Raw genomic sequence first — 10,077 nt, 5'->3', positions numbered from 1 at the left:
TAAACCATACCTACAACACGAGAGCGCTTCATAACATCGGGATTGTTTTTACCCCGCTTGCCATCTCTAATTTGAGTGATGGGCAAAGCATGCTGGGTTGGTGTGTCCTCCCCTATTCTTCCGACTCTTTAATTGGTTCGTCAACAGGACCCCTGCCTTTGTTTGTCCAAGACCCCAGAACACACACACACACACACACACACACACACTTGCATGCAAACATGAACATGTACACACACAGACCCGGCTCACACACTCACTCACACAAACACACCAAAACCAGTAGGGGTGTGTGACCACATGGACTGGGGCCAACTATTTCCAGAGGCCGCTGTCCCTCTCAGCTGATTAGGAAACTATGATTAAGGTTATCGCAATCTTTCCACAACGGAGAACACCTTGACTTTCACGAGCTGTGTTTGTTCTTCATCAACACTGTGATGGTGTGTAAATAGTCCTCAACTCACACTACTGTGTCCAGTTTTCCATTTTGAATGTGAACCACCAAAACAATCCACCCACTGCCATGAGTTCCAATAGAGACAGTGAGTCTGGTCCTAACCTTTGATGTGTGGAAAAAGCAATAATGGCAATGGAAGCGATAGTTGTTTTTTCCATCAAGGATTTGTTGCTGTAATGGAGGAACAAATGCAACATTTAATTGAAGGATTTGATCAGAAGTACACATTGTTGTAGGTCTGAAACTTCTATTTAGGGACTCTACACAAATTATTAGGAGAGGAGAGGTGGTCAGAAAAGGGGGATGGGTTTGTAATTTTTATATACAGAGAGTTATTTATCAACTTGTATATTTGCCTTTTCTTCAGATTCATTTTGTATTTCAGCCTTGCTTTTTGAGCTTTATCATCTAAAAAAGATCAAATAGTTAAATAAACAGGAGTCAATGTGCGCCATGGGTTATAACGGTGAGACAGGTGACGTCAGACACAGAATTATCGTCCTCTGCATAATGGCAAAACATCTATATGCACAGGACAACAACCCTAACTTTGTATCAAAGCTTTTTCATTTCCTCAAAGTAAAGAAAAAGAAGATGGCAAACTATTAAAGCATTTCTTCAGCTAGTTGGAGCGCCAACATGAGAATGGATCCCTTGGTGTTTTTTGAAATCCATGGATGGGAAAAATGTTACGCCATAGCTCAAGTTACTCAAAAGCCAGAGCTGTATATGTTAATTGAGTAAAGATGCATGGCTACTTGTCAGGTTTCACAAAACGACAGACAAGAACCCAATAGCACGACACAGAAAACAGTTCAGGTGTAGAAACAGGGTTTAATAACCAGCAGAGGTCAAACCAGGTAGTAACCCGCGTAGCAAACAAATCCAGTGGGAGCAGGCAAAAGGGAAGGTCCAAAGTCCAAAAAGGCAGGTCAATACACGAACGATCAGAATCAGAATGATAGGTTGCTGGATAGCTAAGGAAACACACTAGACAATCTGGCAAAGAACTGAGGGAAATGGACCGGTACATATACACTGAGGGGCTGATTGCTGATGAGAAGCAGGTGTGTATGGAGGTGGGGCAGGCCAGGTGAAATGAAATCAGCAATTAGTGCAGAGCAGGAGGGAGTGGCAGATTCTGAAATGATATGAGAGTTAGTGTGGCAAAACAGGAGGCAGACAAATGAAAAACTAAAGCCTGGCTGAAGTTGTGACAGCTACTATAAATATTTGGTAAACAGGACATTTCATTGTCTTGCATTTTACATCATTTTTGCTACACGTCTCATTAATGTGCATCTTCGTTGTGCACATTAATGTTCTCTTGTACCACATTTTTAAGGTGGGTTAAACCATCCTAAATATTGTGTTATTATCTTCAAGGATTTTGGGGGCAGGATATTGCATATTTGTCCTAAGCCAAGGAGAGGGTTATAATACTGGGGAGGGTCTTGTTTTTTTAAGGAAGTGAAATAGAATGTTTTGCCCCCCTTCCCAGCCCAACGACATTCATATCGGTGCAGTCTGGTTTTAAGCAATGAGTTGGCCTGAACAGATCAAGTCTTATGGACAAAGTGGTGGTGGTGAAGTGTGTTTTGACAAACATATAGTTATTTGCACTGTAGTTCCACTCCCTTTAATCTCTTATCGGCTGACAGAATTAACCCCTGATTAAGATTGGCTGTGACTTTCCACTGCTCCAAGGTGATCGCCAGCTTGTCGATGGATGTCCACCTCTCCCTCTGATCTTTTTCCATTGGGAACTCTGCCACATGTGACCTGGGCAGGTAAAGTGGTAGCAGGACACTGTGAACTCTGTGTAACACTACTCTAAGAGTACATCCACATTACTCCGTTTTTGTTTGGAAACGCATATGTTTTGCTATGGTTACACTGAGCGTCCACACTACGCCGGCGTTTTCGAGCACCGTAAACGGAGGCGTTTAGATACGATCCCGAAGCCGGATAACTTTGAAAACTCCGGGTAGCGTATTCGTGTGGACGGACGGAAACGCATACGTTTGGAAACGATGACGTAGACACCCGCGATCGACTACCAGGTTAGTTTAACGCGGACAACTGATTACAGGCATTGCTGACCTTGTTGTCTTTACTAGCAGCTGTTGTCCAGTTAAAGTCTTCATGTCTGCGGAGGAAACAGCTGTTATTGTAGCGATCAGTGAGCGGCGTGAGAGAGAGAGAGAGAGAGAGAGAGAGACCCGCAGCGCTGTAACTAACATTAAGTCTGAAAAATAAAACTTATTAAACTTTCCACAAACTGTATCTGTTTGAGTTTATAGAGGAAGATTTGAGAGAAGATTTTAAGTATCAAACACATACTTACGATCATTAAAGGCTACTTTATTACTCTAGTTACAAAATACGACAATCTTCTTCCTGTTTACATCGGCGCATGCCCAGTGTACGTGAGGAGTCACGTGATATTCGTTTCCAGGCGTGTAATATGGACGGAAATCATTTCGGAAACAATGGCTGAAACGCCGTGTGGACGGAGATCGTTTTCGTTTGAAAACTCCGTTTCCAAAGAAAACGGAGTAGTATGGATGTAGCCTAAAACTGTTCTAAGCAAGGTCACATGGTCACTTTAGTACAAAATGTCTCATTTGTCTCAAGGTATTTGGTCCTTTCTTCCTTGAGTGAAATCATTAACAGAAACTTCCTTTGATCTAGTGTCACCTGGTCACTTTCAGGAAATGCGGACACTGTGTACACTCCATCACTACACCATCTTTTAAGAAGCAGCTTTGCTATGAGTCTGTGGAAAAATACTGTGGAAAAATACATGTGCATTTTTAAAGTTCTTCCATGTTGATCTATATATGAGTACCAGCACACACCCTGGAATAAAAACCTAATAGAAGTGAACACTGCTGTGCTGGTCAAACACTGCAGTCCACTACCATGGTACATAGCAACATAAACAGTGTATGTCTGGGCACAGATTAGCACGGCAGTGTGAAAAAGGTCAGGAGAGGCTGGAGTTGTGCAGGCAGCCGATGAAAATACCATAACAAGGTTTAAGCTTGGAGAAAGAAATCAAAATCATTGCCTGACCCAAAGTGATTTGACAAAAGCTGCAGCTGGGTTTTGCTGAGCTGTTGAAACATCAACCATACTGATGGGTAGTAGGCGCTGATAAATGGTCATGTTTGGTGAGAGAAAGGAAATGGCATTGCTGCTGACTATTCTGCATTCTATACTATGCATATACTATATCTGTCATTTCCAGTAAATATCACAATATAAAATGTTACATTCAATATAATGAAGGTGATGTGTGACTCCTGCGCATGGCAAACAACCACAGTAACATTCCTTTTTCCCCCCACCATTCTAATATTCATCCTCATATAGGAATGCCTTATTTTTACAATTCAAAGATATACATATATATTCAAATTAGAATATTCATTCACAGCCCTGGTGAGAAATATATATTTTCTAACGATCAATCAGGTGCCTTTTCAGAAGATCTCTCACACTGAGTGATCGTGTGACTTTGCCTAAGGTGCAAACACAGATGGGCATCAAAGAGAACGGCGACGTATGTTCTGTGACAATGCGTGCACGTGCATGAGAGTGTGATTGTCTGTGCGCGGCATACACTGTATGTCCTTGCACCTGTGTATTAGTGTCTTTTTATGAGGTCATGAGAAGGGGTGTTCTCCCCCTCAAACCAGCCCCTTTCCCCTCCCGTGTTTGCCTCATGATCAAAGCCCCTGCCGTGCCACTGCTCCTTTTGATGCTCTGGCACAATAGAGCCTGTTGAGGTTTTGATTTCTTCATCCATTCAGCTTCATAAAGGCCAGGCCTCCCCCTTCTCCAATGGGCAGGGTGTGTGGGGGGGGGGACCCTTGCAGGGCCCTGGAAGTTCCCTGCCTGCAGGTTTGTCTGGTTAGGCTCTGGACATCAGGCCTAGCAGGCCTAACAAAGCTGAGCAGGCAAACGGCAAAGACAACATTGGGAACAGTGACGACAGTTTTTACGCAATCTTAGCACAATCCTAGCACCGCTGAAATGAAACTGAAGCTGCAAAATATTTAAAGGGACAGTTTCAGTCTTTTGAAGTGGGGTTGTATGAGGTATGTATGAGGGTTGCTGGTCTACCGCTGCCTCGATCGGTAAGTTAGCCTTAATGTGTGACTTTGGTTAGTTCGGATTCACCAAAGTCACACAATAACACAAAAACAACTAACTCTTAGCAAGCAAGTAAATGAGCAGATTACCCTGAACGCCAAACTTCTCCTAATTCACTTCCTCTCAGTTGAACTGAGAAGGCTTCATCTGCAGTCACACACACAACTTGTCAGTACCTATAAATTAGCTTTTGTTGTTACAAAAAAAAGTGCTGCTTAAGCTACTTCTCGTTCCTTAAGCTGAACTATTGTTTAAGTTTAGATACTGTGGCATGCTATACTGTAGCACTTCTTGTTGCCACACCAATGACAAAGTGTCATGTTTCTCTTTTTCAGACTCATTACATGACCTTCTACATCAGAGGTTCCTATTTCTTTTTTCAGCCAAGGACCTTTTCACCGGCAGGGTGATGCGATGCTGAGACAAAGGATTCTTTTCAGTTTCTCTTTGCTATTTTCACTTCGTTGTACCTTGTATTATCCATCCTATACTGTTCCCAATAAAGCACCGGGATCTGTGCTCTAAATGTGTTGGTGCGTTTGTGTGATCTAGCGTCAGTCTGACACTGCTAACCTCCCGTGTCCCCCGGCCATCCTTGGTGTGAACATGTGTGACAGAACGTGGCAAACCCCCCCAGCATCTGCCTCTCTCTCCTACAGAAAAACCCACTCGTACACCCTCTATCTCTCTAAGTGTGTCCCTCCTTAGTCCTCGGTGGTGTCGTGAAGGGGTTCGAGAGTTCACGTTTTGGAAGGTGTGAAAATCGAGAGTGGCTCGCCGTATCAGCGAGCGATTGAGTGACAGTTTCCTCACTTCTTCATCCATTTATTCATCAGTGTGCGTACGTGCGACCCCTGGCATACATGTGCATCATGAGCATGTGTACTAATATTCACGCCATGAGCGCATGGGCTTTCTTTTCCTGGATTCCCCGTCCGCATGTGATACAGAGTGCCCCGGTTACACAATAAAAGCCAGTCACCAAGTATCATCTGAGCATCACCACTCATCCGCTATGCTCATCCCCTGACATACCAACGCATTCCACTTAAGATGAGCAGAAGATGGTTACATGTGATTGTCCATGTTGTATTGATTTAGCAGTTGTTGTGAATGCTGATTTGCCCGCAGCTCATTTTATTCTTATGTCTGTATTTTTATTTTTGAAAAGTGCAAGTTTAGTGTATTGGTTGTCTTCTCTCCTGTGCCTTCCCTGCCAGTATTTCTGGCTGATCTGAGCAAAACAAAAATGTGTTAAAAGTTAAATTAACCACATTTTTGCAAGCAGAGGTCTGAATGAAGCTCATCAGGTACCTTATTAAACCTTACTACTTAGCCCACAGTGTACTTAAAAAAGAAAGAAAAGACAAACCTCTAGAAACTATTTAGAGAGCCTCTTAAAGCCAACCTGCAAATTACACTTTGTTCTTTGGCAAGGCTTCACAGGCATTCATTTGTGACAGGTGTGCTATGAATAAACTGGACAAAAGATAATTGTCAAGTGCTTATTTTCACTGACACTTCACATACACCTCCTTTCTCACCTGATTTAGGACTGTAGCCAGGGGGAACGCAGGAAGCTAAACGGGTCTGGGTGAGAAAATGTTTGAGGAGAGGCAGTCAACACGAGTTGTCTATTCTTGTGGGAGAAATGGATGTGAAATTTTAACTGTCCATTTTAATATCTTCTGAGAGAAGAACTGTCCCCAGGGGAAAAAATAAAAAATAAATCACAACATAGCCACCACGCAGGCACGGATTGCATGAGAGGCAGCAGCTGTGACCTCCTACGGCTGATGTCTCTATCCATAGACACACTGTGGACGTCCATAATAGGCCACTAAACACAAACAGCCCCTCAATATTAACCTCTAGCCTTCTTTCACAGCTATCATTAGCCCCTGCACTGGAAGTGTGAACAACCGTGGAGCAACGCCAAGCACCTAAAACGGTTTCATGAGGAAGACAATGTACTACTATGGCATGCCCCTGCTATCTCCTGCACCCTCAAGGGAATGGTGCTCATGCGCTAAAGCACAAAATGTACCAGACAGGAGGGACACGAAGAGAGGTGAGAAATGAGGAGGAAGGGTAGGGAACCAGTAAAAATCGCCCACGAGATTTACAGAACAGGAGAGGTGATGAAAGGGAAACTTGCAAGAGAGATCAGAGACAGACGTATAATACATTCAGCGTCTCCCTCAAGGACACTCTGACAGGACATGCATCTGCTCGGCGGCGGTCACATATCGAGCCTTGCGGTTACACGGCAGTAAGATAGAGACTACGCCCTCACGTGTTTCCGAGTCACTTCTCATCTTTTGCCCTCCCAAGAATCTTCCACTGTTGTCAAGTGTCATCGGCAAGCTCTGTTGAGTGTCAATACGACACAGTCCACGCTCTGATGTGGCAACAAACACAGTGGGGGAGTCGGAGTAGGTAACGATAACCGACATCGTCACATGCACCCTGCTGAGTGGACCCATAATAGTAATCGTTGACCATATTACGCACTGACGCGAATGGGAAAGTTCCAACATCGTGTTTGCTCCATTCTTTGAAAAACCGCTCAACAATACAGCTCAACAGTGATTGCTTAATCAATCATGAGATCAACTGACAGATGTGACGGTCAGACAGCTGAGAGGTCAAGTCACGAGCAGGATTAGCTTGCCAATAGAAATTGTGGATCAGCTGCATGAATGCACGCAGGAAGGGTGAGAGAGAAGCACCCTCTCCTCCGTCAGCAGCTACTCTCGATGCCGCTGACCTCTAAATAATGGAGCAAATGAAGCTTAGTCGGGAAGACTAGTGCTTTTCATCTTCTTCATCTCTTTTATTTAGGTTTTGAATTTTACCGCTGTCAATCCAATCAACAGACCAACAAATCCTCAAAATTGAGCAAAGAACTATTTTGTTTGTCCTTGCATTACAGCTACTGATTGGTCCTTCGAGTGAGATTTTGTCAACTGTTTCCGCCGTCAAGAATTCACTTTGAAAATGTTTATTCTATTTCTGGGTTGCTGGATATCAGCCCATGAATGCGTTCTCCCTTGGGTACGTCCTATAAAATCATCAGGAATTCTGCTAAAGGTCACATCAATTCAGATTGTCTGGTGAAGACTTGTGTTTTGCAAATCTTCCCTGCCACAAATGTCTAGACTTAATTTAAAGATCAACATGATTCATGGCATTGCTAACTGAAAAATTATCCAGTGGGGTTCAATTGCCAAAGATGCTTCAGCTTTTCCTATATTGTGCAATATTTTCCAAATGAAGTCTCTCTTGCTTGAAGGAGTTGCCCCCAAGCGTGAGTATGTGTCAACAATGATGTGCAGGGTGTGCTCAGTAAGCCTTCCCAAGTTAAATAAAGATGAAGTAAAGATACTAAATCCATAAGGTGGAGAGAAGTTGGCCCAAGGAGTGTCCTGAATCTTGAGGATTTCCTTGTCTGGTGTCGGTATAAGCTTGGTAAACATACAGCAGCTAAGCTGTGACAAACATATTGTAACTACAAACAATGACACACTACTGTACATTTTAAAGAGTCTATGCAAATCACAGAGGGGATCCAATCGGCTACGATGTCCAAATGTCAAAACGATATCTGGCTGCCATTTAAAGGGATACAAAAAAACAAAAACTTTTCTGTGGCTGAATTTAAAAGTCAGAGCTGAAAGAACATCTTTTTTTTTTTTTTTTTTTTGTAAAAGCACACTTTTAGAGGCTGTGAAGGGATTCAAAATACAAGGCCATCCTCAAAAGGAGCAAATGACACTGGTGGCTTTTACACCCGCGGCTCGACTGCATCGGCTTCCATTATTCATGGCCTTCTCAGCCGCTTCAATCCGGCCCAGACCGCTCACCTTACACGTTACACATTCATTCACAGCAGCGCTTACTCAAACACACCGTCATGCACAGTGTGTCCTGCCCTCGGGCGAGCACGCTAACATAAACGCAGCGACCTGAATTCTTTTTCAATGACAGTGCAACCAGATGTATTTTAATTTGACAATGAATGCAGTCATTTGCAAAGATTTATGTGGGAGCTGACAAGCGGGATCAGTATGTTGATTTATAAGCGGTTTTATGAATTCCTAGGTGTATCCTGAATGAGTGAGTGAGGGGGAGCTAGATTGTCACCAAGCTTATCTCACGTTGCTATAAACACAACATGACGGTAAAACAGGTTGTACAACCCAACTTTAATCTTTATAGTTGTTTTTAATTTTCTTTTAATCAATCAATCAATTCATTTTTTATTAACTTTCCAAAGTGAATATGATGGTAAAATACCACTCTATTGGAAAAAATAAACTCAAAAACGTCATAGTGCACAGATGCACATAGAATGTACACAGTAAGAGGAGATTCACTCCAAAATAGTGCTTTTTTTTGTTGTTGTGCAAATTCAGCCATTCCACCACTCCAGCCGTCCCTTTTCTCCCTCGGGAACTCTTACATACTCTTCCTATCAGGTGTCTTTTATCCGTACGCATACCCACATGCACACGTAACTCGTTAATGTTCCTGCTCCTTTTCTCGTAAATTCAGACGTAAGGCTTCCCTCTCATCTCGTGCCAGGTGAGCCCAGATTGTCGGTGTCTGCTATAAACACACACACGTACACACACACACACGCCCGTGTGCGTCCTTATACAACCTGACATTTCGTAGCAGTGTGTGAGACCTGTGAGCCAAATTTGTTACTGTGAGAACGACAATCAGTGTGCTTTCCCTCGAATCTGAGGCAGGCCCATACCTGTACACGTATAGGTGCATTTGCCTTGTGCTGTGTGTGTGTGTGGGTGGGGGTTTTACGTGCATTTCATCCAGCTGAGTCAATCTATATCTCTTTTGTAACCCCACCACACTGAAACAAACACTTGGTTTTGTGAGTTTACACACTGTTGGGGCGTCTGATTATCCTGCGCCTGCCAAAGTGAATTGACTCGCCAAAACTACAGACCCTTTGAATGTCATGGCTATATTTATCCAGTGCGAGGCACACTGTGTGTCTCTGTCTGTCCCCTTTGAGAATGAGGTCTGGAATGCCACCAATGTGAACCAAAACTAGGCCAAGCACAGATGGACCGACTGCTTTGCAGCCGTGCCAGCATGTCAGAGGCAGTGATTGTGTTGCATTAAGAACCACGTGTGTGCCACAGCTTGAATTCGCAACTTTAACAGTGCTATCTTTGGCTGGCATCAAAGGCGAAATTGATTTGATCGAAATTAACCGAGTACAACCAAATCAAATCAAACGGATCTGGACCAGAGTGAATCAAGATTTGAAGTAAAAAGGAACTGAATCAAATCAAAGTCACTCATACTGGGATGGTATATAAATAAAACTACGCAATCCTACACACTCTTTTGCATATGGAATCTCAAATCATATTGCAAGTACTCATATTTGCATATTTTTCCATTTTTTAAATGCAGAATAAAAA

General features: G+C 43.1%; 1 long non-coding RNA gene across 1 annotated transcript; it reads left to right on the top strand.

The window, feature by feature from the left end:
• Window positions 1-1,446: 1,446 nt before the first annotated feature.
• Window positions 1,447-5,140, top strand: LOC137877484 (uncharacterized). Its single transcript, XR_011103536.1, has 3 exons — window positions 1,447-1,527; window positions 2,168-2,250; window positions 4,957-5,140. It is a non-coding gene; the product is annotated as an uncharacterized lncRNA (long non-coding RNA).
• The last annotated feature ends 4,937 nt before the right edge of the window (window positions 5,141-10,077 follow it).

The sequence above is a fragment of the Cebidichthys violaceus genome, unplaced genomic scaffold, assembly GCF_023349555.1.
Source record: "Cebidichthys violaceus isolate CVI_PGR_0920_01 unplaced genomic scaffold, fCebVio1.0.p SCAF_21, whole genome shotgun sequence".
NCBI lineage: Eukaryota > Metazoa > Chordata > Actinopteri > Perciformes > Stichaeidae > Cebidichthys > Cebidichthys violaceus.
This window is presented reverse-complemented; position numbering and strand designations above follow the sequence as displayed.